Source organism: Apodemus sylvaticus, chromosome 1 (genome assembly GCF_947179515.1).
Source record: "Apodemus sylvaticus chromosome 1, mApoSyl1.1, whole genome shotgun sequence".
Taxonomy (NCBI): domain Eukaryota; kingdom Metazoa; phylum Chordata; class Mammalia; order Rodentia; family Muridae; genus Apodemus; species Apodemus sylvaticus.
Genome location: NC_067472.1, coordinates 172580378 through 172599770, shown reverse-complemented (window position 1 = coordinate 172599770; position 19393 = coordinate 172580378).

Sequence of the window (19393 nt, the reverse complement as noted above, 5' to 3'; positions counted from 1 at the left end):
AAAATTCAGGAGACAGCAGGTGTTGGAGAGGGTGTGGAGAAAGAGGAACACTCCTCCACTGCTGGTGGGGTTGCAAATTGGTACAACCACTCTGGAAATCAGTCTGGCGGTTCCTCTGAAAACTGGGCACCTCACTTCCAGAAGATCCTGCTATACCACTCCTGGACATATACCCAGAAGACTCCCCACCATGTAATAAGGATACATGTTCTACTATGTTCATAGCAGCCCTATTTATAATTGCCAGATGCTGGAAAGAACCCAGGTATCCCTCAACAGAAGAGTGGATGCAAAAAATGTGGTATATCTACACAATGGAGTACTATTCAGCCATTAGAAACAACGAATTCATGAAATTCTTAGGCAAATGGATGGAGCTAGAGAATATCATACTCAGTGAGGTAACCCAGACTCAAAAGGTGAATCATGGTATGCACTCACTAATAAGTGGATATTAACCTAGAAAACTGGAATACCCAAAACATAATCCACACATCAAATGAGGTACAAGAAGAAAGGAGGAGTGGCCCCTGCTTCTGGAAAGACTCAGTGAAACAGTATTCAGCAAAACCAGAACGGGGAAGTGGGAAGGGGTGGATGGGAGGACAGGGGAAGAGAAGGGGGCTTACGGGACTTTCGGGGAGTGGGGGGGCTAGAAAAGGGGAAATCATTTGAAATGTAAATAAATTATATCGAATAAAAAAAATTAAAAAAAAAAACTCTCCTAGGGAAAAGTGGAAATATAGAGAGGTCCTGTTTCCTTTGTGGACCCTACTGGAGATATTCGTAGTACTGTACAGCATGCTTCTCTCTCTGTGTATTATATTGTCCTTGGTACACCAATTGTCCATGTGTCAATTTCTGTCTATCTTTGGTTGTTTTAATGACTGTCATCCTGTGTTTCATGTTGAAAAAAAAAACTTGGTAAAATTTTCATCTTCTGGCATTCTATCTCTTAATCTAGCCGCAGTTCATACAGTGGAGGCTGATTTAAACTGAGTCACACTTGAGTCAAACATGGCTGAAGAAAAAGGCTGCTTCTTAAAGGGACAGCAGCCTCAAATCTGAGGACAAGTGGGCTAATGGTTATTTCTCCTAGAAAAAAAATCCCTTCAATTGTGATTTTGCGTTCAAAGTACTTTTTATTCTCTCAAAATTACAGCTAGAAAAAGGGAAAAAATTGTTGGTTTAAGTGTATGAGATTCCTGTAATCGCGTTATTCTTGTTTGTAATTGGTCCTAAAAGTATAAGTATGTTTTATATGTCTTGCCTATAGCGTATTGGCTTATCAGTTATTGTGAATGAAGAGCTGGTAGCTCAGGGTTGTAGCCATCTTGAACAAGTGGCATGATACAACCCAGGAAATACAGGCCTCTAAGATGCTTCTAAATAGGCATGGTGTTTTGTGTGAATCTTAACCTAGAAATTAGACTTATAAGAAATAAAATTTAAAATGATGTCTCTTTTTTATTCCTTTCTTTTTTTTTCAATTCGATATATTTTTTATTTACATTTCAAATGATTTCCCCTTTTCTAGCCCCCCACTCCCCGAAAGTCCGATAAGCCCCCTTTTCTCCCCCTGTCCTCCCACCCACCCCTTCCCACTTCCCCGTTCTGGTTTTGCCCTATACTTCTTCACTGAGTCTTTCTAGAACAAGGGGCCACTCCTCCTTTCTTCTTGTACCTCATTTGATGTATGGATTATGTTTGGGGTATTCCAGGTTTCTAGGTTAATATCCACTTATTAGTGAGTGCATACCATGAGTCACCTTTTGAGTCTGGGTTACCTCACTTAGTATGATGTTTTCTAGCTCCATCCATTTGCCTAAGAATTTCATGAATTCATTGTTTCTAATGGCTGAATAGTACTCCATTGTGTATATATACCACATTTTTTGCATCCACTCTTCTGTTGAGGGATACCTGGGTTCTTTCCAGCATCTGGCAATTATAAATAGGGCTGCTATGAACATAGTAGAGCATGTATCCTTATTACATGGTGGGGAATCCTCTGGGTATATGCCCAGGAGTGGTATAGCAGGATCTTCTGGAAGTGAGGTGCCCAGTTTTCGGAGGAACCGCCAGACTGATTTCCAGAGTGGTTGTACCAATTTGCAACCCCACCAGCAGTGGAGGAGTGTTCCTCTTTCTTCACATCCTCTCCAACACCTGCTGTCTCCTGAATTTTTAATCTTAGCCATTCTGACTGGTGTAAGGTGAAATCTCAGGGTTGTTTTGATTTGCATTTCCCTAATGACTAATGAAGTTGAGCATTTTTTAAGATGCTTCTCTGCCATCCAAAGTTCTTCAGGTGAGAATTCCCTGTTTAACTCTGCACCCCATTTTTTAATAGGGTTCTTTGGTTTTCTGGAGTCTAACTTCTTAAGTTCTTTATATATATTGGATATTAGCCCTCTATCTGATGTAGGATTGGTGAAGATCTTTTCCCAATTTGTTGGTTGCTGATTTGTCCTTTTGATGGTGTCCTTTGCCGTACAGAAACTTTGTAATTTTATGAGGTCCCATTTGTCAATTCTTGATCTTAGAGCATACGCTACTGGTGTTCTGTTCAGAAATTTTCTCCCTGTACCAATGTCCTCAAGGGTCTTCCCCAGTTTCTTTTCTATTAGCTTCAGAGTGTCTGGCTTTATGTGGAGGTCCTTGATCCATTTGGATTTGAGCTTAGTACAAGGTGATAAAGATGGATCAATTCGCATTCTTCTGCATGCTGACCTCCAGTTGAACCAGCACCATTTGTTGAAAAGGCTATCTTTTTTCCATTGGATGTTTTCAGCCCCTTTGTCGAGGATCAAGTGGCCATAGGTGTGTGGGTTAATTTCTGGATCTTCAATCCTGTTCCATTGATCTGCCTGCCTGTCACTGTACCAATACCATGCAGTTTTTAACCCTATTGCTCTATAGTATTGCTTGAGGTCAGGGATACTGATTCCCCCAGAATTTCTTTTGTTGCTAAGAATAGTTTTAGCTATCCTGAGTTTTTTGTTATTCCAGATGAATTTGTTAATTGCTTTTTCTAACTCTGTGAAGAATTGAGTTGGGATTTTGATGGGTATTGCATTGAATCTGTATAGTGCTTTTGGCAAAATGGCCATTTTAACTATATTGATTCTGGCGATCCATGAGCATGGGAGGTTTTCCCATTTTTTGAGGTCTTCTTCCATTTCCTTCTTCAGAGTCTTGAAGTTCTTGTCGTAAAGATCTTTCACATGTTTGGTAAGAGTCACCCCAAGATACTTTATACTGTCTGTGGCTATTGTGAAGGGGGTCATTTCCCTAATTTCTTTCTCAGCCTGCTTATCCTTTGAGTATAGGAAGGCCACTGATTTGCTTGAGTTGATTTTATAACCTGCCACTTTGCTGAAGTTGTTTATCAGCTGTAGGAGTTCTCTAGTGGAGTTTATTGGGTCACTTAGTTAGACTATCATGTCATCTGCAAATAATGATAGTTGAAATGATGTCTCTTTAATGAGTTACACTGTCATACTTTTGAACATAAGAATTGGAAGACAAACTTTGTGTTGTGAAAGTAATGCACTTACCATTGATTTTAAAGAAAATAGATTGATTGAAATTGGGTTTTGCTCTCCAAAGTTGTATTTATACTCTAATATTGCAAGAGAAAATTAAGAGTCACAATAAAGATTGCCAGTGGGTCATTGGGTGCAGTTTGCCGTCTGGTTGGAGGCATGTCATGATTCTTGACATGTTTTGTAATTGGGATGAGTTTAACAGTGATACAACTGTGGCCATTATAGGCCTGTTTCAAAAATTTCCCAGGTTTGTTGGTTAGGTGGTTGGACCAAAATTTAACGCCCCCCCCAAGACTGTAAAGCAGATCTCAGTGGAAATTTATTTAATAGCAAACAGGCTTCTTTTAACTACTAAGAAAAAATTAGTAGAATTTTTATGAAACCCTATAAGTACAGGTTTCTTTTAACATTTAGGTCTGGCTGTAGGCTACTGCCATTCAGGCTACTGCTGTGCAGGATCAGTGGGTGGGGTCTGGACTTAGAGACAATAGACTCAGATCAAGAGATATTTACATTTGAGCTGTAAGTTCAGAGCTGCCTCAGTAGAGGCTTGTGAGATGCTGCTTTTGTCTTATAGGCCTCGCTTACAGAGTTTCTGGCCAAAAAATATTTTTTAACAGATTCATGGAGGTGTGATTCAAAATACAGTTTAGATATAGACTTAATTTATGTGAGAAAGCATGTTTTATCCCTCTTCAATATAAGAAGCTAGGATCTTAAATTTTTCAGCATATGTTGTTCATTGAATTTTACTATAGGCCTTTGCTTTTTATATTTTCTATATTCTTTGTTTACATTCCAAATGCTTTCCCCTTTCCTGATTCCCCTCTCCCCATAAGTCCCATTAGCCCTCTTCCCTCTACCCATTCCCCAATAAGCCTCCTCCCATTTCTCTATCCTGATACTCCCCTACAATTCTGGATCAAGCTTTTCCAGGACCAGGAACCTCTCTTTCATTCTTCTTGGGAATCATTTGATTTGTTAATTGTGTCTTGAGTATTCAGAGTTTCTGGGCTTATTAATATCCACTTATAGGTGGCTGCATTCCATGTGTATTCTTTTGTGATTGGGTTACCTCACTTAGGATGATATTTTCCAGTTCTAAACATTTGCCTAAAAATTTCATGAATTCATTGTTTTTAATTGCTGAGTAGTATTCCATTGTGTAAATATACCACATTCTCTATATCCTTTCCTCCATTGAGGAACATTTGGGTTCTTTCCAGCTTCTGGCTATTATAAATAAGGCTGCTATAAACATAGTGGAGCATGTGCCCTTATTGCATGCCAGGGAGTCCTCTGGGTATATGCCCATGAGTGGTATTTTCTGAGGAACTGCAGACTGATTTCTTGAGTGTTTGTACCAGCTTGCAATCCCCACCAGCATTGGAGGAGTGTTCCTCTTTCTCCACATCCTCTCCAAAAACTGACTTCTTTGAGCTCTTGATGTACATGGAGTGTATGTACAAACATGCAGGCCAAACATACACACATATGTGCACACATGCACAAAATTTACCAAAAGAATTTGAACATAAGTCTGGGTGTGATGGTACAAGCCTTTACCAACACGCAGGAAATAGAAGCAGGTGCATCTATGAGTTCAGCTGGGGCTACATAGTGAGACTCTCTCTTGGGAGAAGAAGAAGAAAGAGAAACCACCAAGTCTAGTGTGATTTGCTTATAAGTGGTTGAGGCAGAATGATTGCGTAATATAAAAGTATAAGTATCATCTTTATTGTGTGCACTCCAATAGAATGGCACAGAGATTGTATTTATAAATATGCATCAAGAATTATAGCTGAGCAGATATTCATTTATTCTGACCCTACTATGATGGCCTGGTCTATTTTCCAGCCTCATGCCCTAATACCTGCCATCTTATTCTTGCCCTGGATGCTCCTGCTCCATTCATCTCCTCATGGAGACTCCGGCATCACACCATTCTTGATCTCTACTCCCACCTTTACCCCCTCACTGGGATGGAAAAATCCCATGTTATCTCTTCTGCCCAGTTATTGGCTGATTAGATCTTTACCTACTGACCGAGTCAGCTAACTCAATAGGTTCTCCAGGGAGGGACCAAGGATTGAAAAGAAAAAGGACATTAGACAATACTGTAACACGATCCCAGTCAATGCTAAAGCTGAAGGCAGCTTTATTTTTTTCCACTCTGCTTTTATAACATTCTAAGTACAAACAAAGAATATGACTAGTCCTGAGACATATACAAAGTAGTTAAGGAAAAACAAAGCACAAACAATGTAGTCAAGGAACAAACCAATAATTAAAGTAATCAAACAGGCAATAAACAAAGTCTCCATGGTCTCTGGGTACCCAGGTTTATCATGATGACCTTCCTAGAAGGGTCTTCAAAAGCTCCCCACAAATAACCAATGAAAGGTGATGGAGAACAATTTTTACACAACATTGAGACAGGAGATGGTTCACCAATTATAACACTGCAAATATCTTATAGCAATTAGGTATCCTGGCACAGAAATCAGCATTTGAACACAAATGTGCAAAACCATATCTGGATGATGTAATGCTTGACACTAGCCTACTTTGCATAGTCCAGGGTGTCCATGGGGTACATGAAAAGATCAAGGCTACAGTGAGACACTCTCTCAAAACAATCAAAATGATAAAAACAACAATGAAAACTGAAGAAAAATTAAATCTTAAGCATTAAAAACTAAAACTAGAAGTCTATATATTTTGACTTTTGCATAGTGACATCTCTTAATATCTCCTAGTTGGCTGGATGAATAGGGCATGCCTTTAATTTCAGCACTGGAGAGACAGGGGTGTGTGCATATTGTGTCTTTGTGTAAGGGGTGTCTCTGAGTTCAAGTCTGCAAAGAGAATAGAAGGGGGACAAGTGTATTTGCTCTCTTTTCTGGTGGTGGTTTGGTTTTTTCCTTTAGCTGGGGTTGCTCTTCACAATTTTACTCATTTTGTCTAGTCTGAAAAGAACAGGAAAAGATCAATGCTCTAGGCCATCACATTCCTTTAAGAAAGCAGTGAACCTTTGTGGAAACAAAATCAGTACTGCTCAGGGAGGGTTAAATTCTTGGGTAGCCTTGTGTTGTGGAAGCACAGGCCTTTGATCCCAGGTCTCTAGAGCAAGTGGTGGGAGGATCTCTAAGTTCCAGGCCAGTCTAGTTTACATAAGGACTATCAAAACATCCAGTGCTACACAAGTAACCCTGTGAGGTGGAGAGCTGGCTGAGGGTGAGGCATGACAAACAAACAAGAACAATAAATCTCACAAGGTAGGTAGAATTTTTTAAATTTTGTCTTGTAAGAAGGAAGCAAACTGAAGCCTTTTGAATAGATCTTCCATTTTGAATAGGGGTCAGATAAAGTTTAAGTTCTCACAGACCACCTGGGTACCATCATGTTTGGCAGAAACACAAGTAAGTGGCAACTGACAACCTAGTTTGTTGAGTTGAGATGTGAATGCTAGGCAAGTGGGCCCACCATAGTTCAGTAACCAAGCCTATGGGAACAAACAGGATAAGTGAAACCTAAAGACATGCTCCTAAGGAAGTCCCCCATCTCTAAATCTGCCTCTGCTCTGCTTGAAACAGCTCTCTATATTTTCTGTTTATACAGTTCTTCAAGCAGTTCTATCTTGTTATTCTATTAAAAGAATGCTCTGGATAGGACATCTCTTGCAGATCATAATCCCACTCTTATTTCATATTTCAATCCAGATGTTTACATCAGGTTTCCTTTTGATCATCCTATGAATCAGCATCTCATGACACTAGCCTTTGATTCTTAGGAGACAATGTAGTGACTATTCTTCATTGTAAACTTGACTATAACTGGAATGAACTACAATCCAGAATTGGACGGCACACCAATGATTCTAATCTACAGGCTGAGAAATAAAAGTTTATGACATGAATCTTGGCATGGAGATCTTGAACACAGTGGCTGTAAATTCCAGAAGATTATGACTGGGAGATCTCTGAGTTCAAAGTCATCTGGGATTAAAGGCACAGCAGCACAGGCCTTTAATCTGGGCCACACCCTCTGCTGGAGACATACATACAGACATTGGAAGAGTGAATACTCACTCACTCTTCATTCCCTGCTTGCCTTGTGGGACCAAGCAATTGCTAGATCCTTGGGATTCCATCCACAGCTGCTGCTGACCATTTTGGGGCAGTTGGACTACAGACTGTAAGTCATCAACAGATTCCCTAACTACAAAGAGACTACTGATATGTTCTGTGACTCTAGAGAATCATGACTAATACAGACATCAAGTACATTTTCTTTTTTAACATTGCAAAAAGGCTTCAAAGATCTGCTTGCCTCTGTTAAACACAGATAGTAAGCTAGGTGGGTGGGACTCTGCCCTGAAGTCACCCTTTCTACTATGAGTGGGCCTAACCTTGCTCTGTCACAGGCTGAGCCTGAACTCAGGAATCTGTCTTCCTTTGTTCACATGAAAAGCTTAGGAAAGTGGTATCTCCTGCAATCATCACTCCCTGAATCGCTTTATCTCCTTCCTTGTTCTTCTGACAAGTTGGTTCACAGCAATGCTGCTTTTGTTCTTTAGATTTGTGAAGCTACTCATGCAATTCATACTGCATCCTTACATTTTGCCTACTTGAGAAATATACCTTTGAACTAAGGTTTTTATAGTTCTTTTCTGTCAGGAGCCATAATGGAACAAGGTAATATACTAGCAGGTGATCATCCTAAATTGGCCTACTTTGAATTATTATATAATCTGCTGCAGGTGACCCCTCACTAAGCAAGGCTGAGAGGGACTCATTTTAGGAAAGATTCCTGCTATTAATATGCCCTTCTGTTATTATTTAATGTATATAATAATCAATAAGTGATATCACACTCCTTTGGAGCAGATCTCTGCAGATCCACAGTCATATACTTATAGTGATGCCATATAGAAAAATGGATGACGTAAGTTTTAATGATGATCCTAAAAGAATTCCTAAAATGTGCTTATTAAGCTCTTTTATAACAGGACTGCTATTAGGTCCTTTTCTGATAGTCAAATCTGCAATGAGAATCCTGCCCATCTCCCAAGTGTCACCAATTCATTGGTCTTAGATTGTAACCAGACTTTCTCCTACTCAGCACATTCCAAGAGGCTATCAAACAATTAACCAAATGTCTTAAAAAGAGAACTAGGATTTATTATAGGTGCTAAGGACAAAAACAAAATATTGACTGGGCTTATCTACATAAAACTTCTCTAATAACTTAGTTTTTAAATTTTAGTTTTATACTTTCTTTTTTATTTTCTATATTCTTTGTTTACATTCAAAGTGATTTTCCCTTTCCCAGTTACCCCTCCTCATAAGTCCCATAAGCACTCTTCCCTCTGCCCATTTCCCAATCAACCACTTCCCACTTCTCTGTCCTGGTAATCAACTATAATGCTGCATCAAGCCTTTCTAGGACCAGGGTCCTCTTCTTCCTTCTTCTTCTTAGGAATAATTTGATATGTGAGTTTTGCCTTGGGTACTCGGTGCTTCTAGGCTAATATCCACTTATCTTTGACTGAATTCCATGTGTGTTTTTTTTTTTTTTTTTTTTTTTTTTTTTTTTTTTTTTTTTTTTGTGAATGCGTCACTCCACTTAGGATGATATTTTCCAGTTCCAACCATTTGCCTAATAATTTCATGAATTCATTGTTTTTAATTGCTGATTAGTATTCCATTGTATAAATATACCATATTGTCTGTATCCATTCCTCCATTGAGGGAAATCTGGGTTCTTTCCAGCTTCTGATTATTATAAATAAGGAGCATGTGTCCTTATTACATGCCAGGGAATACTCTGGGTATATGCCCAGGAGTGGTATAACACGGTACTCCGAAAGTGTTATACCCAGTTTTCTGAGGAACCGTCAGACTGATTTACAGAGTGGTTGTACCAGCTTGCAATCCTAGCCATGCAGGAGTGTTCCTCTTTCTCCATATCCTCACCAATACCTGCTGTCTCCTGAGTTTTTAATCTTAGCCATTCTGACTGGTATGAGGTGAAATATCAGGGTTGTTTTGATTTGCATTTCACTAACGACTAATAATGTTGAACATTTCTTAAGGTGCTTCTCAGCCATTCACAATTCTTCAGGTAAAAATTCTTTGCTGAGCTCTGTACCCGATTTTTAATAGGGTTATTTGGCTCTCTGGAGTCTAACTTCTTGATTTTTTTTATATACTGGATATTAGCCTTCTGTCAGATGTAGGATTGTTCAAGATCTTTTCCCAATTTGTTAGATGCTGTTTTGTCACTTTCACAGTGTCCTTTGCCTTACAGAAACTTTGTAATTTTATGAGGTCACATTTGTCAATTCTTGATCTTAGAGCATAAGCTATTGGTGTTCTGTTCAGGAAAATTTCCCCTGTGCCCATGTGCTCAAGGCTCTTTCCCAGTTTCTTTTCTATTAGTTTCAGTATGTGTGGTTTTATGTGCAGGTTCTTGATCTATTTGGAGCTGATCTTAGCAGGAGATAAGAATGGATTGATGTGCATTCTTCTGCATGCTGACCTCCAGTTTGAACCAGCACCATTTGTTGAAAAGGCTATCTTTTCTCCACTGCATGGTTTTAGCTCCTTTGTCGAAGATCAAGTGACCATAGGTGTTCGGGTTCATTTCTGGGTCTTCAATTTTATTCCATTGACCTACTTGCCTGTCACAGTACCAATACCATGGAGTTTTTTTTAACACTATTGCTCTGTAATACTTCTTGAGGTCCAGGATACTAATTCCCCCAGAAGTTCTTTTACTGTTGAGAATAGTTTTACCTCTACTGGCTTTTTGTTATTCCAGATGAATTTGAGAATTACTCTTTCTAACTCTATGAAGAACTGAGTTGGGATTTTGATGGGAATGGCACTGAATCTGTATTTTCCTTTTGGTAACAAGGCCATTTTTACTTTATTAATCCTGCCAACAGACAAGCATGGAAGATTTTTCCATTTTCTGAGGTCTTCCTTGTTTTCCTTCTTCAGAGACCTGAAGTTCTTGTCATATAGATCTTTCACTTGTTTGGTGAGATTCACACCAAGATATTTTATATTGTTTGTGGCTATTTTGAAGGGTGTCATTTTCCTAATTTCTTTGGCAACCTACATATCCTTTGAGTATAGGAAGGATTGTGATTTGCTTGAGTTGATTTTATAACAAGCCACTTTGCTGAAGTTGTTTATCACCTGTAGGAGTTCTCTGGTGGAGTTTTTGGGGTCACTTAAGTATACTATCATTTCTTCTTCAAATAGTTATAGATTAACTTCTTCTTTTACAATTTGTATCCCTTTGACCTCCTCATGTTCTTTAATTGCTCTTGTTAGAACTTCAAGGACTATATTGAAAAGTTATGGAGAGAGGGTGCATCCTTGTCTAGTCCCTGATTTTAGTGGGATTGCTTCAAGTTTCTCTCAGTTTAGTTTGACTTTGGCTAACAGTTTGCTTTATATTGCTTTTACTCTGTTTAGGTGTGAGCCTTGAATTCCTGTTCTTTCTAAGACTTTTACATGAAAGGATGCTGAATTTTGTCAAATGCTTTTTAGGCATCTAATGAAATGAAGATGCATTTTTTCTTTGACTTTGTTTATGTATAGGATTCCACTGATGGCTTTCTGCATATTGAACCATCCCTGCATCCCTGGGATGAAGCCTACTTGATCATGGTGAATGATCGTTTTGATGTGTTCTTGGATTTGATTGGTAAGAATTTTCTTGAGTATTTTTGCATCAATATTCATAAGGGAAATTAGCTTGAATTTCTCTTTCTTTATGGGATCTTTGTGTGGTTTTTGTATCAGTGCAATTGTGACCTCATAGAACGAGTTGGGTAGTGTTCTTTCTGTTTCTATTTTGTGGAATAGTTTTAAGAGTATTAATGTTAGGTCTTCTTTGAGGGTCTGATAGAATTCTGCACTAAAGCCATCTGGCCCTGTGCTTTTCTTCTTTTTTGTTAGAATACATTCACTGACCACTTCAATTACTTGAGGGGTTATGGGACTGTTTAGATGATCTATTTTATCCTGATATAATTTTGGTATTTGGTATCTGTCTAGGAAGTTGTCCATTTCCTCCAGATTTTCCAGTTCTATTGAGTATAGGCTTTTGTAGTAGGATATAATGACTTTTTGAATTTCTCAGTTTTTCTTGTTATATCTCCTTTTTCCTTTCTGTTTTGTTAATTTGGATACTGCCTCTGTGCCTTCTGGTTAGTCTATCTTGTTTTCTCAAAGAACCAGTTCCTGGTTTTGTTGATTCTTTGTATAGTTCTTTCTGTTTCTACTTGATTGATTTCACCCTTGAGTTTCATGATTTCCTGTCTTCTACTCCTCTTGGGTGTATTATCTTCTTTCTGTTCCAGGGCTTTCAGGTCTGCCATTAAGCTGCTAGTGTATGCTCTCTCCAGTTTCTTTTTGGAGACACTCAGTGCTATGAGTTTTCCTCTTCGCACTGCTTTCATTGTGTCCCATAAATTTGGGTACATTTTGTTTTCATTTTCATTAAATTCTAAAAGTCTTTGATTTGTTTATTTATTCCTCGACGAAGGTGTCATTGAGTAGACTATTGTTCACCCTCCATATGTATGTGTGCTTTCTGTTACCCCATAGTGATCTGATAGGAGGCATGGCATTAGCTCGATTTTTTTTTTTTTTTTTTTTTTGGGATTTGGTTTTTTGGAGACAGGATTCTCTCTATAGCCCCGGCTGTCCTGGAACTCACTCTGTAGACTAGGCTGGTCTTAAACTCAGAAATCTGCCTGTTTCTGCCTCCCAGATGCTGGGGTTACAGGTGTGTGTCACCACCGCCTGGCTAGTCCGAACTTCTCATATCTGTTTTGGTCTGTCTTGTGACCAATTATATGGTCGATTTTAGAGAAGGTACCATGAGGTGCTGAGAAAAAGATGTATCCTTTTGCTTTAGGGGGAAAGAAATTTTCTCTCTCTCTCTCTCTCTCTCTCTCTCTATATATATATATATATATATATATATGTTAAATCCAATTGGTCCAAAGCTTCGATAAGTTTCCCTATATCGCTGTTTAGTTTCTGTTTTCCTTATCTGTCCATTGAGGAGAGTGAAGTGTTGAAGTCACCTACAATTATTGTGTTAGGTATAATGTGTGCTTTGAACTTCAGTAAAATTTCTTTTACGAATAAAGGTGCCCTTGCATTTGGACCATAGATGTTCAGAATTGAGATTTCTGCTGGTGGATTTTTCCTTTGACCAGTAAGAAGTGTCATTCTGTTGATGACTTTAGGTTGAAAGTCAATTTTATCTGATATTAGACTGGCTACTCCAGCTTGTTTCCTGAGACCATTTTCTTGTAAAATTGTTTTCTAGGCTTTTACACTTATGTAGTGTTTTTCTTTAACACTGAGGTCTGTTTCATGTATGCAGCAAAATGTGGAGTCCTATTTATGAATCCAGTCTGTTAGCCTATGTCTTTTTATTGTGGAGTTGAGTCCATTGATGTTAAGAGATATTAATGAATAGTGATTATTTCTTCTTGTTATTTTTGATGTTATTTTTATGTTTGCGTGGTTATTTACTTTTGGGTTTGATGAAAGAAGGTTACTATCTTGTTTTTTCCAGGGTGCAGTTTCCCCCCTTGTATTGGTGTTTTCTACCTACTATCCTTTGTAGGACTGTGTTTGTGGAAAGACATTGTGCAAATTTGGTTTTATATTGGAATATCTTGGTTTCTCCACCTATGGTGATTGAGAGATTTGCTGGGTATGGGAGTCATGGTTGGCAATTGTGTTTTCTTAGAGTCTGTATGATATATGCCCAGGATCTTCCAGCTTTTATGGTCTCTGGTGAAAAGTCTGGTGTAATTCTGATAGGTATTCCTTTGTATGTTTCTTGGCCCTTTTCACTGCTTTTAATATTCTTTCTTTGTTTAGTATATTTGCGGTTTTGATTATTATGTGACAGGAGGTTTTTCTGTTCTGTCCCAGTCTGTTTGGAGTTCTGTAGGTTTCTTGGATTTTCATTGGCATCTCTCTCTTTAGGTTAGGGAAGTTTTCTTCCATAATTTTTTGAAGATTTTGCTAGCCCTTTAAGCTGTAATCTTCACTATCATCTATGCCTATAATTCTAGATTTCCTTGATGTTTTGGCTTACAAGATTTTTGCATTTTGCATTTTCTTTGACTGTTGAGTCAATTCTTTCTATGGTATCTTTGGCATCAGAGATTCTTTCTTCTATCTCTTGTATTCTGTTGTTGATATTTGCATCTATGACCCCTGATTTCTTCCCAAGGTTTTCTATCTCCAAAGTTGTCTCGCTTTGTGATTGCTTAGTTGTTTCTACTCTGTTTTTAGATCCTGGATGGTTTTGCTCAGTTCCTTCACTTCTTCCTTTGTGTTTTCCTGTAATTCTTTAAGAGATTTTTGTGTTTCCTCTTTCATGACTTCTGCCTGTTGACCGAAGTTCTCCTGTATTTCTTTAAGTGATTTTTTGCATTTCCTCTTTATTGACTTCTGTTGACACATATTCTCCTGCATTTCATTGATTTCTACTTTGTTCATGTTCTCCTGTATATCTTTAAGAGAGTCATGTATGAACTTCATGTAATCCTCCAATAGCATCATGAGATGTAATTTTAAATCTAAATCCTGTTTGTCTGGTGTGTTGCAGTATCCAGGACTTGCTTTAGTCAGAGAATTGGGCTCAGATGCTGCTATATTGCCTTGATTTCTTTTAGTAACGTTCCTACGATTGCCTTTTTTTCATCTGGTGATCTCAGGTGTTAGGTGGTTCTGTTGTCACTGGCTGGTGCTTGAACCTGTAAGGCTATTTCTGCACCACTGGATGACTGGGTTTCCCTTGATACAGATTGCTGATGGCCTGCCCTACTCTTGGGTTTTGTTGGAGCCATGGTGTGCCTTGCCCTAAGCAATGTTATACGTTGGTTGTCTTTGTGTACCTGGTGTTGCTTGCCTGGTACTTCTGGGAGCAAAGATGGTGGATGCTGCAGGGCCCCTTTCCAAGTGCTGATCACTGCAGGGCAGATGTCCCAGGACAGGTCTGGCACACAGACAACCTGCAAAACTGCCCAAGTCTTGGGCATAGGCAGAAGCCTGTGCCCTGGACAATGTTAAAATCGGGACATCTCTGTGTACCTGGTGTTACCTGCTGTAACAACATTTTTTATTTAAAGAAGTAATACTGTTTTGATATGTGTAGAGATTTAGGGAAACATTTTAAATAAAATATATCATATTAAGTATGATGACATTAATCTGTAATCCTGGCAATTGAGAAAAGCTGACGAAGACAGCCTGTCTACATGAGAAAAATCTGCCTAAATAACAAATCAAAGCAAAACAAACAAAACCTGAATAACTTATAAGTATTAGTCTGTTCTTTCTGCTGTGAAAAAAGATATAGTAAACTGGTTGGTGGTGGCACACAACTTTGATCCCAGTACTCACTAGGCAAAGGAAGGTGGATCTCAAACTCCTGAGAGTAGTCTGGTCTATGAAGCAAGTCCTAGGACAGTCAAGGTCTAGACACAAAGAAGCCCCTTTTCAAAAAACCAAAACCAAAACCACAGAAGGCATAATTTAACGAGCAATGTAGTAAGATCACTTTTGAAGACTGATAGTCTACTTTGGATTCCTCCAATGATGGTGGATAGAAAGATAGGAATAATCACACCCTTTTAGAGCTGCCTACTCTCTTAGGCTCTAGCTGGGGTATCATAAGAACAACAGTGGAGGGAAGAAGATATCAATCAGTAGTGTGTTTGTTAGCTTTGTTAACTTTATTACCTAGGGTTACTTGGGAAGAGAATCTCAATGAGGTACTATCTATCTACACTGGGTTGGCCTATGGGCATGTTTGCTAGAGGCCTAGCTTAATTATGTTAACTGATAATGGAAAGACTCAGCTCAGAGTGGGGCAATTGCTCCCTAGACAGCAGTCCTGAAACATAAGGAATTGCATTCTATTCCTAAACCAAACTTCTCAAAAGCCCCCCACCCCCACCCCCGCCCATGGCAGCACCCTGACCCTGAAGAAAAATCCAGCCCTCACAAAGGCCTGGGAGACAAAGTCACTATACCCTTGTATGCCTCTGTACTGAAGCTTTTAGTTACATATAATGCAAAGTTTTGAGATGTACATGTAAACCCAGCACCTGGAAGGGTGAGGAAGGAAGAACACTTAGTAATGAGGGCTAGCCTGGGCCACCTAAAAAAGGAAAGACAAAACAATAAATTTAACCAAAGTTTCATGGTGTTCTTCTTGTAAGTCTGTAAGTCAAAGACTCAATAAGTGTTCTATTTTGGAATTTCCTCACGGCATTACCAGATACAAAATCCATAGCCATGATCAGGACCATTTTATACATGGACAAACCAAAGCTCAGATTTCATCACTGTGTGTGTATGTCTGTGTGTGTGTGTGTGTGTGTGTGTGTGTGTGTGTGTGAAAGAGAGATAGGGAGAAAGAGAGAGATAGAGAAAGAGAGAGAGAGAGAGAGAGAGAGAGAGAGAGAGAGAGAGAGAGAGAGAGAGAGAGAGAGAATGAGGGGAACAAAGTTAAAGAGACCTATATGCTTTCTAATCACAAAGCCCAGAATGTGTGGCATGGAGGTACAACTGGATGCCTGTCATGGACTTCCTAGTCACATTATCTGGTGTTCCAATGGCTGATATACAGGGACTGCAGTGCAAGATTGCCTTGGAAAATGAGGTCAATGTGGGCTCCATGTGATTCCAGGTTGGCTTAGGGTTTCCATTGCTATGAACAGACACAACAAAGAAGGCAACTCTTATAAAGGACAATATTTAAATGGGCTGGATTACAAATCCTGAGATTCAGTCCATTAATATCAAGGAACAAACCATGGCAGTGTCCAGGCTGTCAATGTGCTGGAAGAGGTGTGAGTTCTACATCCTAATCCAAAGGAAGCCAGGAGCATACTGATTTCCAGGGAGTTAGAAGAAGGGTCTCAAAGCCCATACTCAAAGTGACACACTTCCTCCAACAAGGCCACACTTCTGGACAGTGCTACTCCCTAGGCCAAGCATATTCAAACCACCACACAGATTACCGAATTTCAGAATGAGAGACCTGCTTTTTAAAAAAGGAGAAAATGGATGTCAAGATGCCTCGGTTTATAGAGTTGCTTGCCACTATACCTAATAACCAGAATTTATTACTAGGACTCATATGGTTGAAGAAGAGAACCGAGTTACTACAAGTTGCCTTTTGACCTCCATACAAAACACGTGTGTATCCACACATGTTTACAAAATAAAGAAAATATATTTAAAAATACATTTAATGTAGAATAAAAAAATTACCCACAGAAATCAGAAGCCCAGAGATTTCCAGCAACACCCCCTGGCACAGACGTTTTTCAAGCATAGTCAAGCTGTCTCTACTTGTCTTGGGTGAAAGCCACAGCCACATCTTCAAAGATCAGAGACACCTTGCAAAGTCAAACAGAGGAATCAGTAGTAGCTTTGGGGATCAATGAGAAGAGATGGCCCATGCTTTATTGAAAGAGATTAAAAAAAAAAACAAAGACCCAATCTAAATAATATGTCTTCAGGCTCAGGTTTCATTCTGGGATTCAGCATTACTTGGATGACACTAGAGGTGTACAAAGAAAAGTCTCCTGATCAAGCATCACCAGAGTCTGGTAGCTCATGCCTATAGTCACAGAACTTCATCAGTATAGGCTGGTATTATGCTCAAGTTGAAAATAGGGACTTGTGACTCTTATACTTCATTTTCAATATCACTGTGAGTGTTTCAGAGAGATTCAACTGAGGGAAGTCTTTTCCTTGAAGTACCCAATGATAAGAAACTTCTTCAAAAATATCGGAGAAATCAAGAACTTTTTGTTCTGGTTTCCATCTACAACCATAAGGAAAAATTCTTTGAGAGTGTTTAGAGCCCCATCTTTGCCCAGCAGCCATTGTTGCTTGGGGAAAAGTTGGACTGAGCACTTGGTGATTTCTAGATGTCTTATCTCCACTGCACAGCAGAATCATGGGTTAGAACAAGCTTAAGATAATCTATCTGAAGGTTATTTTATGGTGACTCTATATTATTTGATTATCAGAGGTGTAGAGTCATTGTGGTGGCAATGCTAAAGAGATTCAGCTATGGAAGTTTGGTGTCTGTTGTGTGATGTTAGTACCAGTGCCAACAATGGGTGAATGTATTGTGAGGCTTTTGAATGGAAAAGGGGGAGAAGGAGGAGAAGGAAGAAGAGGAAGAGAAAAGAAGAAAGAAGAAGAAGAAGAAGAAGAAGAAGAAGAAGAAGAAGAAGAAGAAGAAGAAGAAGAAGAAGAAGAAGAAGAAGAAGAAGAAGAAGAAGAAGAGGAAGAGGAAGAGGAAGAGGAAGAGGAAGAGGAAGAGGAAGAGGAAGAGGAAGAGGAAGAGGAAGAGGAAGAGGAAGAGGAAGAGGAAGAGGAAGAGGAAGAGGAAGAGGAAGAGGAAGAGGAAGAAGAAGGAGGAGGAGGAGGAGGAGGAGGAGGAGGATTCTATCATATATGGTTTCAGAGTCTTCTGACAGGAATTATATCATAGTAGTCCTGCACATTGCCATGTGAGAGAAAATACCAAACAGCACATATAACAAAGAACTAATTTGACTCATCAGTGAAATAAATCCTGTTTCACATATGAGAAGTTCATAAGAACACAGCAAAATGTGTAGTAGATCACAACAATCTGTACCCCCCCACACATTCAACAAAATAGTTATTTTTTATTTTTGCTCTTCCTCAAATTTCAAGTACCATATTTTCATAAGAAAATATTGAAAAATCAATGAACAGCAACATCAAATTCAAATTGAGGCAAAGATTTACCTAAATACATAAACAGATGGTTCCCATAGTACATTTGCATTCAGAGTTTAGAAAATTAAACACCTTGATCATAAATGTTGTTCAGTGAAAACTACTCCACCCATGCTATCTCCCCTTAATTGTGGTGAAGATCCTCACAAGCTCCCCCTCCCTCCCTCCTCTTCTCTATTTCTCTTCCTCTTCTCTCTCTCTCTCTCTCTCTCTCTCTCTCTCTCTCTCTCTCTCTCACACACACACACACACACACACACACACACACACACGCACACGCACACACACACACACACACACTTCCATACTCGAGAGCATAAAGGGGGACCTTATCTATTCTCCAACCATGCCTCTTTCTTCAGTGAATTTCAAGGGTGTTTCCTGGAAGCACTGGGATGTAGTAGGTGTGTGGGCCTCTGATTCATCTGAAGTTCTTTCTGAAATAGCTTCTTCTCAGAGTTCCTGGATTCAATGAGACATGTACAGAAACTAATATATATCAGAATGGGATTCGTTCAGATCTCCTGTGTCTCATTAGAGCAGCCCAATTTTTTTTAAAGCCCAGGACAGCCTGGTAGCCTAAGAGGATCAAGGTCAGCCTGGTTTATGAGAACAAATGATGCTGAACTAGAGCAACAAATGCAGTCAAGCACTTAGAATAGAGGAAAGACACCTTTACCTGCTAATTTTGTCAGAGATGAAAAAAAAACTCAGCCCCAGCTCTGCATCTCTAATACAATGTTTGATTGCATAATTCTTCCCTAGAAGGAAATGCTTCCTAGACAAGTACTGAAAGGCATTGTAGTGAAATGGCAGAGTGCCACATTGAAAAGGAATGTAATATTAACATATATCTCCCACGACTTCTGATTTTTTGTTCTCCAAATTGTTCTTTCCAAACTTGTTAAACATTCCTAGTTTCCACAGGGTTGTACATCATATTTGTTTCAGTGAACACTGTCAAAGCCTTGGAAGTGGAATCAGACAGAGGTCAGG